Source organism: Canis aureus, chromosome 20 (assembly GCF_053574225.1).
Source record: "Canis aureus isolate CA01 chromosome 20, VMU_Caureus_v.1.0, whole genome shotgun sequence".
NCBI classification, from domain to species: domain Eukaryota; kingdom Metazoa; phylum Chordata; class Mammalia; order Carnivora; family Canidae; genus Canis; species Canis aureus.
The window spans coordinates 9733509-9751653 of record NC_135630.1 but is presented as its reverse complement, the minus strand read 5'-3'; the positions used below and the strand labels follow the sequence as shown (position 1 = coordinate 9751653).

Genomic DNA, 18145 nt, shown 5'->3' with positions numbered 1-18145 from the left:
CTTTTTAATTATATTATTTCTACTTTGTTTCTTGCTTACTTTAGGGCTACTAGATTCAGCCCATTTTGCATGAGGTATATGGAAATTTCACATTGTTACTATATATTTATCAGGTTTTCCTTGTAATTCTAACAGTTTTTGCTTTATTTACTTAAATGTTTTGATATTTAGCACTTACAGATCTATAGTTTACTCATAAATGTTTCCTTCCATAATTGCACAATATCCCTATTTATCCTGTTACTATTTTTAAATCTTGTTTAGTGTGCTAAACTTTAGTTTTATTTTATTTTTTATTTTTTTATTTTTTAAAGATTGTATTTATTTCTTCATGAGAGGCTCAAAGAGAGGCAGAGACACAGGCAGATGGAGAAGCAGGCTCCATGCAGGGAGCCTGACATGGGACTCGATCTCGGAACTCCAGGATCATGCCCTAAGCCAAAGGCAGATGCTCAACTGCTGAGCCACCCAGGCATCCCTAAACTTTAGTTTTATTAAGTATGGCCTAATATTAACATTGACACTACTGTTTTCTGTTTGCTTTTTCCTTTATCCAGCTTACATTTTGGAAATTTTTTCTATCATTCTGCTTTAAGTGTTTATCTTAAAAACAATATATTTTTGGATTTTGTTTTCTAACCTGATACAACTATCTTTGATAGCCTATTTATATTTAATTTGCTAGGTTTTATTTTTTCATAACATTTGATATTCATTTAATTTTGTTGCTTTTTTCCTTTCTCTGATTTTGAGCTAATTTAATGAAGTTGCTAGTCATTCATTCTTTTTCTTTTTATTCAGACATTTTACTGTGCACTTTACTTCTACTAGGACAACTTTACTTCTTAAAACTCATAATATTCCAATTATTATCACCAGTGAGATGTTATTTTTTTTAATTTTTATTTATTTATGATAGTCACACAGAGAGAGAGAGAGAGGCAGAGACACAGGCAGAGGGAGAAGCAGGCTCCATGCACCGGGAGCCCGACGTGGGATTCGATCCAGGGTCTCCCGGATCGCGCCCTGGGCCAAAGGCAGGCGCCAAACCGCTGTGCCACCCAGGGATCCCACCAGTGAGATGTTATATGTCCCAGTTGCTTCATCCTAACCCAATTAGTCTTTCCTACTCTTCCAACCAATGAAATCTTTAGATTGATTTTACTTCACTTCTCTCACCATACCTAACAAATTCCTAAGCTTTGCTTCATTTAGCATTATAACTAGATACTATTTTTGGTTCCATTGTAACATGACTCATATTTCAATAATTTTTGTTTTATAACTTTTTTTCAGGTATTGTCATATTAAATTGAACTAAGTATGATGCAAGTTTCATTGACAACCACTTGCCCCCACATCTTCCCCTATATTAAAGTTTATCTCTCATGTTTTACTGTTGGATAGATGGGGCTAGTGGATAGCACAAGTTCAGAATCCTTCTATATATCTAAAAAGATTTCTTTCATCCTAACAGACAATTATCAGTGCTCTTCACCCAGGCACCTCATATTTTCTAGCTTTCAATTTGCTGATGCAAAGTCTGATGTCAGTCTGATTCTTGCTTATTCCTGCCTAGAAGATCAGAAGATATTCTTTTTATTCTTAAAGCTTAGGAATATTCCCAGGATATTTGTACATTTTATCTTCAACTTTGTGAGCTCCTTTAATCTGCAGGCTCAATCTTTTTTTTTTTGGATCAGGGAAATTTTAATCCATTGTTTACCTCCTTTTCATCTGTTTAGTTTTCTCCTTCTGAAATACTATAATTTTTTTTTGAAATCCTATAATTTAAAAAAAAATGAAATCCTATAATTTGATTGTTGGGAAATACAAATATGTAACTAAATCTGTTATATTTTCCCTTATGATTTCCAATTGTTTTTATTTTTACCCCATATTCACAATATTTCTATCATTTGATCTTCCAGACCCACAGTTCTGGTTTCACCATTTCCTTTCAATTTATCTACCAAATTTTAATTGAGAAATCATAGTTTGTCTATTTGTCTTACATCAAATATGTCTCTTTATTCAGTAACTGAATCTAATGCTCTAATGGACATTTTAGTCCATTTCATTATCTGTACCCTCCAGAAGTTCTGCTTCATTAGGAGATTTTTGTTCTAGGTATGCATTCACTTATTTATTCACTGATCAATTCAATGAACATGTTGTATGCCTGCTATGTTTTAGGCACTTTTATAAGTGCTGGGGAAGAGCAGTGAAAATGACAGAAAAGGACCACTTTCCTCATGGAGAGATGAACAAATAAATGGAATACATAGTGTATCAGAGTGATAAATGACCTAGAGGAACTAAGGTAAGGGAATAGAATGAGAAATTGAGGATAAGGGGTAGATTGCAATTTTACATGAATAGTCAAGAAGATCTTTATTAAGAAAGTAAAAGTAAAAGAAAGAAGAAAAGAAAGAAAGAAAGAAAGAAAGAAAGAAAGAAAGAAAGAAAGAAAGAAAGAAAGAAAGAAAAAGAAGAAGAAGAAGAAGAAGAAGAAGAAGAAGAAGGAAGGAAGGAAGGAAGGAAGGAGGAGAAGAAGAAGAAGAAGAAGAAGAAGAAGAAGAAGAAGAAGAAGAAGAAGAAAAAGAAAGAAAGAAAGAAAGAAAGAAAGAAAGAAAGAAAGAAAGACAGAGAAAGGAAGGAGGAGAAGAAGAAGAAGAAGAAGAAGAAGAAGAAGAAGAAGAAGAAGAAAAAGAAAGAAAGAAAGAAAGAAAGAAAGAAAGAAAGAAAGAGAAAGAAAGAAAGAAAGAAAGAAAGAAAGAAAGAAAGAAAGAAAGAAAAGAAAGAAAGAAAAGAAAGAAAGGGTAAAGATCTGTAGTATGTGAAAGCCTAAGAGGATGAGCATTCCAGGCAGAGGGAACTCAGGATCAGGATGGTCAGAACAGAATCACGTATGCCTGTATCAGAGTCTTGCCACCTTGTACAACTCTAGAGAAGACTCTATGTAAATGAGAACCCCTATAGCACAAAAATGTATGGACGCAAACAGAACAATTATGAAATCATTGCAATATTTGGGTAAGAAATGATGATACCTTGTACCAAGCTAGTAGTAGTAGCAGTGATGAACAGTGGTCAGATTCTACTGGTATCTTAAAAGTAAAGCCACCTGTTCATTCATTCATTTATTCATTCAACCAGAGCTGGCTTCATGAACATGCAACCTGTTCAGGAGCAGAAGGCCCTGTGCTTAGAAGGTCCCATGATGGGTTTGATACTTTGCTGTAGCTATTTTAAATTCATAATAATCTTTAAATAAGAAGACCTAAATTTTCACTTTGTACTAGACCCACAAATTATGTAGCCAGTCCCATATGCAGCAAATATTTATTAAGCATTTATTATTATAGGATCTGGCATTATATCAGGGAAGAAAAAAACAGAAGTACTCTCATGGTGTTTACATGGATGAAGCAGATAAAGGGCAATGAACATAATAATAAGTCAATTATTTAGTGTGTTAGAAATTTAGTGGTGCAATAGAGAAAAAAATAAGAAGCTGGCAAAGGGATCTGGGTGAAGATGCAGAGCTCAAATTACATGATTTAATGGGGGTAGTCAAGATAGGCCTTGTTGAGAAAGTGAGTATCTGAAAATACTTAAAGGAAGTAAGGGATTTGATGAAGGAATGCCAAGGGGATGAGGCTCCCTAGGAGAAGCTAGCAAAAGACCCTATGAAGGGAGCATTCCCACTACATTCCCAGAGTAGCATAAGCAAAGGACAAAATAGAGGAAGAGGAACAATGTTGAGGGGAAGGGGGCAGATACTATAGGACTTTTTAGGCCATTGAAGCACTGAATTTTACTGAGTGAAAAGGGAGTCGCTGTAGGGACATGGACAGAGCACTTCCATCTGACTATGTTTAACAGGATTAAAGTTGTATAGAAAATCAACTGTAGGAAGGGACGTTCTAATCAATTGCAAAGCTATTACAATCCAGGTGTGAAATTAATGGTAGCTCAGATCAGGGTGATATCAGGAGAAATGGTAAGAGTGATCAGATTTTATACATATGTTGCAGGTGGGACCAAAATAATCTCCTAAATGATTGGACGTAGGGTATGAGATGGAGTAGGCAAGAATAGCTCCAGAGTTTGGGTCCTGAGAAAATGAAAGAGTAAAACTGAGAAATGAGATGGATGAAAAAAGCAAATCTAGAGAAGATCATGATTTCAGTTTTGGACTTGAATTTGGAATGTCTCTAAGACATCCTAGTGGATGTGGGATAGAGCTTTGTCTAGAGATCAGACTAGAGCTCTGTGCTGGGGATATAGTGCCCCTGGACTATAAATGGTTTTTAAAGCACTGAGACTATGTGAGATGATCAAAAGAATGAATGTAGATGGAGAAAAGGGCCACGCACTGAGCCCTGGGACATTCAACATTAGAGAACTGGGCAAAAGAGAAAGAACCAGCAAAGGAGAGTAAGGAACAGCAAGCTGTGAAGTAGGAATTACAGTCACAAAATTATGAGAGAAATAGATTTTGAGACAGTAAATGTGGACAATTCTTTCAAGAATGATCACTCCAAAGTGGAAGACAAAAATGGGTAGAAGCTGGTAAGCAAGAGAGATAAAAAAATAAGCGTCCAAGATGTTAAGAACAACAACATGTTTGTATGTTGGAGGGCATGATTCAGTAGATTTAGGAAATGAGAATATTGCTAACACGGTGCTCTTGAGTAGTTGAGAAGGAATGTGATCATTTCCACAAATTAGTTAGCTCTAGATAGGAGCAAGTTGAGTTGTTGTTCACCCATGATCATGTTGTAACATGAAAGTTGTTTATCTATGGTCATGTTGTAACAGGAAGGACAGCAGAGTATACAGGTAGATACTGGTACTAAATTACTGTAGTGCTTCAAGTGTGTGCAAGTGTGTGTTCTTCCATTTTCCTTCATTTTCTAAATAGAAAAGCAAGGCACTAAGTCAACAGTATTTGCTAATGGACTGGGTGTGGAGTACACAAAAAAGAGAAGAGTCAGCTTGACCCCAGGATTTTTTGGCCTGAACAATCAGAAAGTTGGGGTTGCCATATCTAGGCTGGATATAGAGCTGGACTCATACTAGCTCATGAGAGCCAATTGTTAAATTTCCAGTGACTCAGTAAGCCAGTCATTAAGTAGAGCCATTATTAAAGATTAAATTATACAAACTTCCAATCAAATAAAATTTTAAGAACAAAATTAATATATATCATCAAAAATATTAAAAATAATAATACATACTTGACACTGATCAGTTTACTGCGTTTTACCATATTGATGTTCTTGAGGTTATTTACATCTGTTGTATCCATATGATGTAAATACAATATGGTGGCGTGTTACTGTGTCTCTCTTCCCAACCATCCATTCAGTGATGTCATGTTGGTAGCTTGAAACCACCATGTTAGGAGTATTCCCACCACAGAAACTGGAAAATGCTAAAAGTCAGGGCTTAATTTATAGTTTCATTGTTTGTCTAGACTTCAGAAAGTGATAGAGAAGATGCTAATATTGTAGATTAAATTCAAAAGTATGTGGTTGTGTCTGTCACACTGTGAAAATGCAAAAAGTAGGAGAACTATTCCTCCAGTACTCAAAAGCATTCATCTGATTCAGCAAAGTCTCTGTGTTACTGACAAATGAGTGAAGTTCTAACACATATTTTTGTTGCGTCACTTTCATCTTAGTAAAGTAGATAAAAACAGTAACGAACATTCACATGGAACTAGGCTTGTTCACCAATTGCAACCATAGGTTGGCTACAAATAGAAGAGTTTGTCAAACATCAACAAAAGCATTCTGTAAGAATCAATTGGCTGTCACTAAAATGTATAATAAATGTGTTTATAGATTTTTTTTCTCCAGAAAGGCAACTGTTAAATGTTTAACAGCTCACCACTGCCTTTACTAAAATGGAAAAGAAAGGAAGGAGCCAGTTTGTGGAGGATTATCACCAGAACTGCATGTTCTTTCTCTATCTAATGGCAGAGATTTTTCTACCCTTAGGTGCTTTGCTAATTTCCTTTGTCCATTCATCACTGACTTCTGGGATAATGGTGATCTAAAGAATGGCAACAGATAGAGAATATAAAGGGACATCGATCAGTCTTCCATTAGCTCCCCTAGTGGGCCACACAATGCCCTACCATTCCTAGTATCTCACAAGTTTCCCTGAATCTCTAGGACCAGTGAGGACACAAAGAAGAATCCAAAGGTGGTGATGGCCTCAAGGAAAGGCCTGGGGCCTAATCAAGCCCCAACTCGGTCTCCAACATTAGCTGTCTATGTGACCTGACTTTCAGAGGCAACTGTGGAATTACTGAGCTTCATGCATTCCACATGCACTGTGTTATTGCTCAGATCATGTGGGAAATGGAAGGAGCACTGGACCTTAAAACCACAGACTTAGGTTCTGGCACCCTCACTGATTTTAGGCAAATACCTAACTATTGACTTGGGAGTTTGGTCTAAATAAACTTTATATCCAGAAACTTTAGAATTCTAAATTCTGTTCTCACTTACTTATAGCATGCAAGGAGCATCTGGAGATAGTTGCCAGGTAATAACTGACTTCAAAAGTCTATTGCTCATATCTATAAAATTGGATTCTATTTTTTTTAATGACACAGATTATTTCTTCAATGAGAGTCTCAGTCTATAAGTTGATTAGCAGCATAAAGAAAATTGAAGACTATAAATGACCATATATTCAATCAACAGCATTACATTTAAGATTTTTAGAGTAACGTACCTTATTTCACATATATTCAAGACAATTAGGGTGGTTATCATGCTATCCCTATCACAAACATATCGAAAAGCATCCTATTTATGCCAGAGACCATTAGTACTCACAAAATATTCATGTGTTCCCTTATATTTCTCAATTTTTCTTGAAGTTCATTGCCAGGCCAATGGCTCTAACCAATAGCATGTTGGTAGAAGTGATGGAAGCAAACTTCCTGGCCTAACCCTTAAAAACATCCTACAGGATGTCACCTTTACTGTGGTAAGCCATTGAGATTTCATGAATTAGATCATTGCAGTAGGTAGCACTAGTTCAATACCTTCCTATTTTCCAGAAGATTAAAGTTCCCACCAATCCGTACATCTATCAAATAGCAACTTCCTTCCACATTAAACTCTGCTTCTACTCCTTTTCTCTTTCTCCCAAGAGGACAGACACTGAAAATATGATTGTGCTTCATATAACAATGCAGATATGAGAGTCTAAGATATTTTGATTGTCCGTTTCATTTCATCAAATTAAACCCTAATATATTCATAAGTAATCCTCTATTGTGATTTAAGGCAGACATAGTGAAAATGATTTTATTTCACAAATTTCTTTAAAAGTATCTAAAGAATTTTGCATGCAACATACTATTGAAATGGCTAATACTTTAAGTTACCTACTACTCATTTTTTGACCTTTTTTTTTAAAGATTTATTTATTTATTCATGAGAGACACAGACTGAGAGAGAAAGGCAGAGACACAGGCAGAGGGAGAAGCAGGCTCCCCACAGGGGTCCTGATGTGGGACTCGATCCCGGATCCCAGGATCAGAACCTGAGCCAAAGGCAGGTGCCCAACCGCTGAGCCACCCAGGCGTCCCTCATTTTTTTTTTAACTTTTTATCTTAAAATGATTGTAGATTCATGAGAAGTTACAAAAATAGTTTATAGAAGTAGAACATAGAGGGGCGCCTGGATGGCTTAGTGGGTTAAGCATCCAGCTCTTGGTTTAAGCTCAGATCGTGATCTCAGATCATGAGATCCAGCCCACATCAGGCTCTGTGCTCACGGTGGAGTCTCCTTGGGATTCTTTCTCTCTTCTTCTCCCTCCCCCTGTGCCTCTCACCCTGCTCATGCTCTCTCACTCTCTCTCTCTAAAATAGGTAAATAAAATCTTTTTTTAAAAAAAAGGTAGTAATACATAGAGTTCCTTGAAACCTTTCCCCAGGCTCCCCCAATGGTGACATCTTATATAACTGTAGTACATTATCAAAATCAGGAAATTTATGTTGGAGTAATATTAGACTAAAAATTACACCACAGAATTTACCCAGTTTGCATTTTTGATGTATTTTTAAATTTTTGATGTGGTTTTCAATGCATTCATGTGTGCATGTGCATATGTATGTGCTTCTGTGTAACTTGGTCCCATCTAAAGACTCATGTAACCACAACCACCATTAGGAACAGACCTGTTCCATCCCCACAGAAGAACTCACTCATGCCACTCCTTTATGTTTGCACTCACTTCATCTCAATCCTGTCCCTGTCCCCTAGCAACTGCTGTTCTCTATCTCTATAGTGTTATCATTTCTTTTTTTTTTAAGATTCTATTTATTTATTTATGAGAGACACAGAGAGAGAGATAGAGACATAGGCAGAGAGAGAAGCAGTCTCCTCTCAGGGAGCCCAATGTAGGACTTGATCCCCGAACCCGGGATCATGCCCTGAGCCGAAGGCTGATACTCAACCGCTGAGCCACCCAGGCATCCCTATAGTTTTATCATTTCAACAATGTTAAACAAATGCAATCATACAGTATGTCACCTTGAAACTGGATTTTATTTTAACTAAGCATAATACTCTTCAGATACATTGGAGTTGTGTATATCAGTAGTTTGTCCCTTTTAATCGTTGAGTAGTATTCCATTACACGGTATACCAAATCTGTTCAACCATTAGCCCACTGAAGGACATTTGGGTTGTTTTCAGTTTGGGACTATTAAAAATAATGCTGCTGTAAATATGCATGTGTTGGTTTTTGCCATAAGATAGATTTTTATTTCTCTGGCATAAATGCCAAAAATGCAATTCCTAAGGCTTCTGCTAAATACATGTTTAGTTTTATAGGAAATCATCAGACTATTTTCCAGAATGGCTGTATCAATTTACATTTCTATCAGTAATGTAAGCCTGAATCGGTTTCTCCATGTCCTTGTCAGCATTTGATATTGTCATTAGTTTTAATTTTAACTGTTCTAATAGGTGTGTGGTGAGATCTCATTGTGGTTTTAATTTGCATTTCCCTAAAGGCTAATGATGTTGAACAATTTTTCACGTGTATGTTTATTGGCCTTTCATATTTTCTCTTTGCTGAAATTTCTGCTTATGTCTTTTGTCCATTTTTTAATTGGATTGTTTGGTTTTTTACTTTTGAGTTTTGAGAGTTCTTTATATACTCTAGATCCAAATTCTTTGTTGGATATACGCTTTGCAAATATTTTCTCCTGCTACTCCTATTAGTAATCCTTTAAAAAGTATATCAAAGAACAGCTAAAGTTCTCATAACTTCAGATGAGTTTGAACGAAGACGTTGAAAAATTGGGGATACTTTAGGAGACTGTCATTAATAGTCATTTCCCAACTTTTTCTGAAATGATGAGAAATTATTATTGCCTTTTGGGTAGCAGATGCATGAAGGTTATTGAGACCCAGTGGGGCAAAGTTACATTTTAGTGCACCTACAGCAGATTGATTAATTCTCATTACCCTAAATTGAAGACGGGAGGATAAGAACATTGAAGTGATTTACTAAGAAGTTTATCAAGCATATGCCAATATAATTAATTTTTTAATCCAACAAGAAAATAGGTGTCAATAAATAAGTCATTAATAAGCTAAAGGGACTTATTTCCAGGGTATTGAAATTGAAAGAGAAGCTTATTTAAAGATTAAGAAAGACATCAAGGAATACATTTCAGAAAGATTAACAAGTACTGTTAATGAGCTAAGTATTTGTCTCTAAATAAGAGAAAGGCCTAGAGACAAGAAAAACTAGGAGAAAGAAAAACATTTTATTAACAAACAGAAAACCATAGTGCAATAGTCTAACTAAATATTAAGAACAATTACCATTATAACTAAGTTTTTAAAAATGTGATAAGAAATGCAAGTCATCTTAATAAGAGTGAGAAATGAATATTTGCTTACCACCTGAGAAAACAAAATAACCTTCCAGGGTAGTTTCAAAAATAAAACACTTTAGTAATTAAAATAAAATTGGAATTAGAATTAATGGATTAGATTCTGTATACATGCAGATAAAGCAGTAATATAATCAAGCATAATGATGAAAATGGAATAAAGTGTTATTGGTAAGACCTTGCTTCACATTACCAAATTCTAGAAAAACACCGGGCAATCAAGAAAATAACGTTTAATAGATATTGTCACTTTGTATTAATGAGAATATTAATATAGTTTTTAAAACTCTACTAAAACCATCTGCTAACTTGTCTAACCTGGACTACATAGAAAGCTATGAGTTCTGAAAAATCTCATTTCAAATGACAACTCTACTTAAAAACGTGGTCCTACAGAATGATCTCTATGTTGAGGAGAACACCAGATACAAAACTTGATCTAGCTTCTTACCTCCAGAGCATAAAATGAAAAGGCATTTTATATATTTACATACTAATGACAAGAAAACATTGCATGACTCATCATGTCTGCTGCTAGATTTAGATACAGTGAAAGCTAGAGCTTCTAATTCCACACCTGGGAATTGGAGGTGGTAAAAAGAAAAAAAAGTTATCAATTAATATCTGAACCCCCTAACTTTTTCTTATCGTCCAAAACCATTCTCCCTTCTTAGCACCACGTGTCCATCAACAGCATACACTACTCTCACTTAACCCAGGTTGGAGAACTTTCGTCTTTCTTCCACTTTAATTATTGAGTCAGGTGTGCTCTCAGAATTTACATATGGGAAAGGGTTTATTCTTTTACTGAGGCCTGGATACCAGGGTTTTTGAAACTTTGATGAATAGAAGCCAAAAACTGTCATTCCAAAACCTCAAGGTCTTCGTGAACCTCCTGAGTGGTGAAAATAGACGCGTACCTGTGGGACACAATTTCTCTGGGAGAAGTCAACAGAATGGGTCCTTTAATTACACAAATGTAAATAATTGATCCGTTGATTCTGAGGGAAACTCTAAAGTCACCATTGACCTGTTTTATGTTTTAGAAAAGGTGTTTTTAGACACGCTGAGTGTGTTGTTGAAAAATGCAAATAGGACTCTGCCTACAAGCTGGCTGCCCTTGTTTGGGTAGGAGAGAAAAGAGGCAGGTAAAGGGCCAGAGAAGATATTAGTTCAGTTTCTGCATGATGGATGCAGTGCACTGGATTTCAAATTATTCCTTGTTACTGTGGAGGGGTTTTTTGCTTGCTTGTTTTGTGTTACGGTTGTTTCACTGCCTTTTTACAATGAGTAGAGATCTGACATTGAAAAGCTTGCCAGAAAAACTTGCAGACTTTGTCTTCAATTTACATTGGAGGAGAGGTTGTAAAAAGGAGCTATGCTGGACTGTTGTTAGCTCTCACGCTGTGGTTTTTCAGAAGGCAATGGAGCCAAAATGCACAGATGTTGGCCTGCTGGGCACTCTCCTACAAGACCTTGCCTGGTTTCCTCTGAAGGGAGAGGACATTCCCATATATCCAATCATGTTGACTCAGAAAAAAGTTTGAGGAGCAAATCTCCCTCTCTGAGTGGGATGGTAATTGGGCTCAGGCTCAAAGCAGCTTGCTCAGAGCCGTGGAAGGGGAACCGGTGGTGTCAGGTGAGGAGTTCAGCCCAGAGGCCAAATTGGGACAGTGAGTTGTGCCAGTCAAGTTCCACAGTCAGTCGGACATTAATTCTCATGGTGTTTTCTCCCATTATCCCTGAAATGTCAGTAAAATCTTAATAGAATTCATGGTCTGGTGTCAATTCTGTATAGACAGTTTGGTAAAGATCCTAACTTAATGAGGAATGATGGGATGAAAGAAAAAGGAGGGCCAGAACAGTGAAGCCTTTGTTCCAGGCTTTAAGAGTGGGTTAGAGCTTCAGGAGGTAATAGGTAGAGGCCCTGGTGGGGCTGTTTGACAAGGAGCCTGGAGAAGAAGAGGTAGGGAGGTGAACCACCCCACATACAGAAGGTACGACCTCCAGAAGAAAAAAGAAAAAAAAAAAAAAAAAGAGGGCGGTGAGAGGATCTGACACCCAAAAATCACAGCAGCTGCTCACTCAACATCAATGACCATTTACACTCAAATAGGAAATTCAAGAGCTGAAAGTGCAAGAAGCAATAGAATGGCTTTTGATGTCATCCCTTCTCTTTCTGTTCCAAGCACCATCATCACTAAGGCTCCAGAGACCAGATTCCTTCACTCACTTCCTGACCAGAAGTCAGAAGCCCCGGGAATCTCTCTGTCGTATGGCCTGAACAACACCATGAGCTTAACCTTCACAAAATGTTGACTTCCTCACAGGGCTCCTCTGCCCACACGAATGATATGCAATGGCACAAAATTCCATATCCCGGGCAGCAACAATGACACCAAGGACAAGAGGCAGGGAGAAAAGACTTTTAAAGAACAAGAAAGAATTCACCCAATACCTGGGCAGAGACCCTCACATGAGAGGGAGAGAATAGGGCTAGCCCTCACATACCTCGGTCCAGTGACGCCCGCAGGAAGGAAAGCCAGGACAAGAGCCTCCGTCAGTGAAGAGCGTGGAGACGTACAGGGAAGGGCTGTGCTGGGCCCCACCAGGCAAGCCCACCTGCTTACCGCTGCCCTAGCTGAGAAGCAGGCCTCGGGGCCCTACACACCCCCTTGGAGGGACACAACACAAGAAAGTGCTCTTGGGATATGAGAGACAAGAAAACACAGGGTTTGAGGAACAAGAAGGAGAGAGAAAACTGTTGTAAGGACTAGGGCTGTCATGCACCAAAAAGCCAGGCAGGCCTCTTCTGTGGGGGACTGTGTGCCCACAGGGTGACTAGGTCCTTTGAGGGAAGCTTGGAGACAGGCGATAACTGCTAAACTCCAACCGCTCCTTATCAGAAGCCCACAGGCATCCGCTGAAACATCTCAAGGTGGGATTTGTGGTTGGGATAAAAATAGCTTATGCGAGCGTTTTTTCTCTAGGAATCGTTGCTCACAAATAAACCTAGATTGCAGCTCTCCCAGAAGCTCCTTCACCCTGCCCTGCACACAACACTCACCAAAATTGTCCATTTTTCTGGTCAGTGACCAGTGACTGGTGAAGGCCCCATATCAATCTCCTTTTTCCCCTAATAACTTGAGTCTCTTCATGTGAGAGAGAAAGAGAGAGGAGCAGATACTCAGAAAGAGAGTGAGGAGAGAGAGTGATATGCAGAGACAGAGGAGGGAAGGGGAGAACACATGAACAAGTTAGTAAGTTCACAAGGGATTTACCGAGCACCTACTAGGCCCCAAGCACTCTTGTAGGTGTGCAGAAAGGGCAGTAAACCAGACAGAAGCAACTCACGTTGTAGAATTTGTGCAAAGGCATTCTTGGGTTCCCACCCCATGCTTACCGCCATGGTATAAGCTCTGTGCGTTCTCTCTCTAAGCTCCAAAGAAATTGTGATGAAACAAGAAGCTAGAAGTAGAGAGATGAGACTGCCCTCAAGACAGAGGTAGAAATGGAGAAGATTGATGCAAAATTATCTGCTGAGAGAACCCAATTTTCTATACTTATTCACTTCAGACTCCATTCTGGAATCAGATGAGCTTCCAAAAACCTCAGCCAAGTAAAGCAAAAGAGTTCCAAGGATAAATAAAGGAAAAAGTTTCTAAGTTTTGCCCAGCACTTAGGCCATGCTAGAGTGGGACGGACTTGGCTGGATACTCCTGGTTATTTATAGAGCAAGCGAACACTAAAACATGCTGCAATTGCAGATGGCTGGGCCAGACGATCTGTCACAGTCCCTTCCAACTCCATTTATTTTGTGATTTTTCATTTTTGCCCTAGTACCTATCACAGGGCTAACGAGTGAACCATTATTAGGCGGGAGAAAAGAGGCCAAACAAAAGATCTGGGTGTTTGTATGGCAAAACCAATTAAATAATATAAGGGGGGGGGTGTTTCTAATGTGAAAAAACCTAATCAATGAGGGTATCTTCCAGTGACTCGTGTTTAGGGTGATTTCCTATACCTGCAGGTGGTAAAGAGCCTGAGAGGCCATCAGAAGAGCCCGCTCATTTTAGAGTCAAAGCTGCTGCGGCCAGGGTAGTGACATGCCTGCGCAGGTCATCTGCTCCTTGCCCAGATGGCTTACAGCCAAATCACAGTTCAAGTCGTTTTGCTAGAAATTGCCATCCCAGTTAAAGAACTCCGAAATAAGTCCCATCCCAGGAAAAGTTACAATAGATACATTTGCTACATTTGATACGCTAACGTGTGCGATTTGTGATTACGATATAATTTTTTATATATATTCATATAAAAGTTAATGATTATCTATAGAAACAAGTTCTCCTAACTCAAAAGCTATCCTCAGAAGCTATTTAACTCTTTTACAATAAGAACATCACACTAAAGTAAATTATAGCCTCAGTGGTACATTACATTATGTCTTATTTAAATAATTTCCAAAGAGACCTAACTTAAATTTGGTGTTTGACTCATATCTGGGTTCCCCCTGGGATTTTGAAGAATCACCTGGCAATGAAATATTGTAGGTAGAAACCGTTACTTATCTGCATAAACATTAGGCAAATACTTTATTTGAGGTACTACAGGACTCGTTTGTTCTTTTTTTTTTTTTCCAGGCTACTTTGTTTTTCATAGGACTATGAGATTTCTAGTCAAGAAATATTTTAATGGGTTTCAAGAATAGGATGAAAACATCATTTGACCTATATCTAGAGTGAAAAAATCATAAAGATGCTTGGTGAGAATTCTAGTTTATCAATGGTTGTTTCCCATGACAGTATCTCCACTTGCAAATTACTGAATCAGTCCAATGGCTGGTTGTCCAAGATTTGAATATATTAACTTTAGACTTTATTCTTGCTATTGAGCAAAACAATATTCCACTCACCCCATAAAAAAATATTGTCAAAGATCTTCCAGAATGAGACTAGAAAGAGAGGTTTTCTCCATTTCTCCAGTAGCCTCTGCCAAATGGTAAATCGAAAACAATTTAACAGCCAGTCTGATGTCCTTCATTCAAAGGAAATAATGGATTAGGCGAGTACCTTGCCTCACAAGCTGTGGAGCACTGTTCCCAAGGGATTTGGCACAAGAGCCAGTTTCCTAGGGCCTTAGTAGAGGCTATGCAGAGATGGGGCATGCTTGGGTTAGGTTGTACATTTGACTTTACTGAGAAAGATCGAGGAAATATGTACCGATCCCAGAATTTGCTTGGCATTTAGGGACTGGGTGTACCTATTTACTGGTTAGAACACTTACAGAAACTAGGAAGTTCGATCTGCTGATGTGGCACCCCAATCAAGAGCAGTTCCACCTTGGGCCTAGAAGTCACTTCAGTGTCTCTTTTTCTGTTCATCTTTATTAGCTATCATCCCCCTGGCTCACATTTTGTTCATCCAATACAAAAAGCAGAAGAAAAGGCTCATGATCAGCCTATGGTAAACCTATTATTACCTATCTAGGAAGCAACAGTCCTTAATCAGGAGGAGAATCAACTGCACAAAGCCTCTTCCTGAAAGCTTTATGAGAGAAAGCTTTCTTTCATTACCGTGATAGAAGAACTTTGTATTGGGTAGAACTGTAAAGAAATTAACATTTATGGATTATATACAATTAACCAAGTACTTGGATTACTTATCTCATTTAGTCTTTACAAAAATCCTTTAAAGGTGCCCATTTGGGGGAAAAAAAAAAATACTCACAAGCCCATATTTGTGAATAGCCAAATATCACAGATACTAAAAGCTATGGCTAGAAACTCATTTCTCTCTTCCCTCAAATTTGTGCCCCTAGCATCACCTGGAGGTTTTCCTTGTTGAGTAACGTGAAAGTATTGGAACAAACCTTTCAGAATAAGAGAAGGGAACTTATTTCAATATAAGAAAAGAGATTGTGAATGAAAAGATATAGAAGTCCTTTTGTTGTAATCATGTGTTAGTTTTAGCATGATTTACTCAAGAATCTTGAGGATTCTGTGTTCCTGCATCAACAGAAATCATTAAGGAACATCCCTGATGGTTGCTTTTGCCTCCGGTTCTAAAACCTATTGTTTGTCATTGGAGCACACCAGTATTTGTTGCCAGTTCTCTGGAGGCCCTAAGAGTTGTGTGAGGACGTCCTCTAAAGAGATTTTACTCAACAGGAACTGAACACCTAACAAAACAACAATAACTTGTGATTTATGGGGGTTTCTAACTGATGGGAAGTGTGTTGACATCCACACGGGCTCAGAGACGGAGGGAATTGTACAAGATCTGTCATAGGGTTATACACACGATTTTAAGCACTTGTGATAAGAGGGATTTTCTCCAAATACGATGCACCCAAGAAAGACAAAAATCTATCGGGCTTTTTGGTTGCTTTAAATAATCCTATTTAGCATTCCTTCAAGATAAGTTATCACTGAAAAGAGTCACCACTTCTTAGAAATTACAGTACGTAATGAATGTATTCATGGGACTTCAGGAAAGTTGTGAAATCAATCAGAGCAGGCCAATACCATGGGTGGCGGGGGGGGCGGGGGGCGGGGGGGGGTTCCCGTAGGGGAGGAAAGGCTTTCCCTCCACCCTCCTATGTTCCATAACCATGTCTATGAAATAAACTGACAACAAGCAGATTAACAGGAGAAAAGATGCACACATTCATTCATTCATGTCTAATACTGTGTGCATGGGAGCATCACTGGGAAGAAAGTGCCTACCTGAAAAAGTGATAAGATTTGAGAGCTTATACTTTGCCTTAAGTGGAGATGTAAGCCACTTAAGGGGGGGTAAACTGTTTTTAGGAAAGATGAATGGGGGCAGCGCCAGTGGTTCAGCGGTTTAGTGCCGCCTTCAGCCCAGGGCCTGATCCTGGGGTGCCAGGATCGAGTCCCACGTTGGGCTCCCTGCATGGAGCCTGCTTCTCCCTCTGCCTGTGTGTGTGTCTCTCTCTGTCTCTCATGAATAAATAAATACAATATTAAAAAAAAAAAGGAAAGCTGAATGGGCCCGAAAGGAACAGACGGGAAGTATGGTAGCTTGTATCAGAGTTTGTCGGTTTATCACAAAGAAGTCAAAACGGTGTAATTTCTAGTCTCCTCTCTGTGGTAAGAGTCAATCTTTGCTTCTTGATGGAATTCCCAGAGAGAGGATTTAGGACAATTTTGGAGGATCTGTCTTTAGGCAGATTAGTGGAATTCAGAGAAAGCCTCACCTGCCTTCTGCTGTTGTTAGAGTGCCTTTGGCTCAAAATAATCCTTAGGCCCAAGATTTTAGAGTGGCGTACTCTGCCCCCCTTCACTTACATAATTAGTTTGTTGGATGGTGCAATGTCAAGTTGATTAAAATGGAAGCTTCGTTTCTCAAAATATCTTTCTCTGTATGGTTCTAGGTTGGAGGTGGCCAAAACAAAGGAGTTTTGTATGAAAATTTGAGATGCAGACGTGAAACAGTCAACATCGTCAGATGTGTTCATCATCAGATGTGTTCATGGTCATGTGACCATGGTCATGGTCAGTGCCCCATGGGTCCCAGACCTCCCTCAGTCTCCTGTGTTCTGCATCAAGCTCTTCTTCTTGATGGCTGGCCTTGCTAACGGCAGCCCCCAGCCCATCACCAGACATGAAGCTGGGGACCCTGGAGCCTGGAGCTTTTCAGAGGCCTCTCCAAGAGCTCCTGCAGTGCAAGAGCCTGATGTGGAAGCTCTGGTTTGTCCATCCATGCCAGTGTTCCAGGCAGGCTAGGAACTCCTCCCTGATCTGACTCCTACTCCCAGATCTTCATTTCCCCAGCTTTTCTCACAGCTGTGTAAGGACTTATTCCTATAATGTAGTCTTTATTCCATACTATACAGAGTGACTCTGCCTTTCCAAATGAATTTTGATTAGTAACAGTTACACATATCGTATACACACATATATATTGAATAATTACTAATTCTTATATGTATAATATAGCTCCTTATATATAATAAATATTACATATATTTCTTATATATAATTTAGTCATTTCTTATATATAATACATATAATTTCTTACATATAATATAGTTCTTATATATAAGTTCCTGAGTCATTTGCTATATCCTCAATATCTCGTACAATACCTAACAACAAAATATGTGCTCAATATTTGCCTAATGCAAATGAATGGCAAACTAGTTTTTAGATCATTTACAAGTATTTTTCTACCCAGTGGA

The 18145-nt window shown here is 38.4% G+C and overlaps 1 long non-coding RNA gene across 6 annotated transcripts in view; it reads right to left on the bottom strand.

The window, feature by feature from the left end:
* The window catches only part of LOC144291472 (uncharacterized), a 151544-nt gene that overhangs the window by 77800 nt on the left and 55599 nt on the right, over positions 1-18145 (bottom strand). The gene's annotated exons all lie outside the window — the stretch shown is intronic.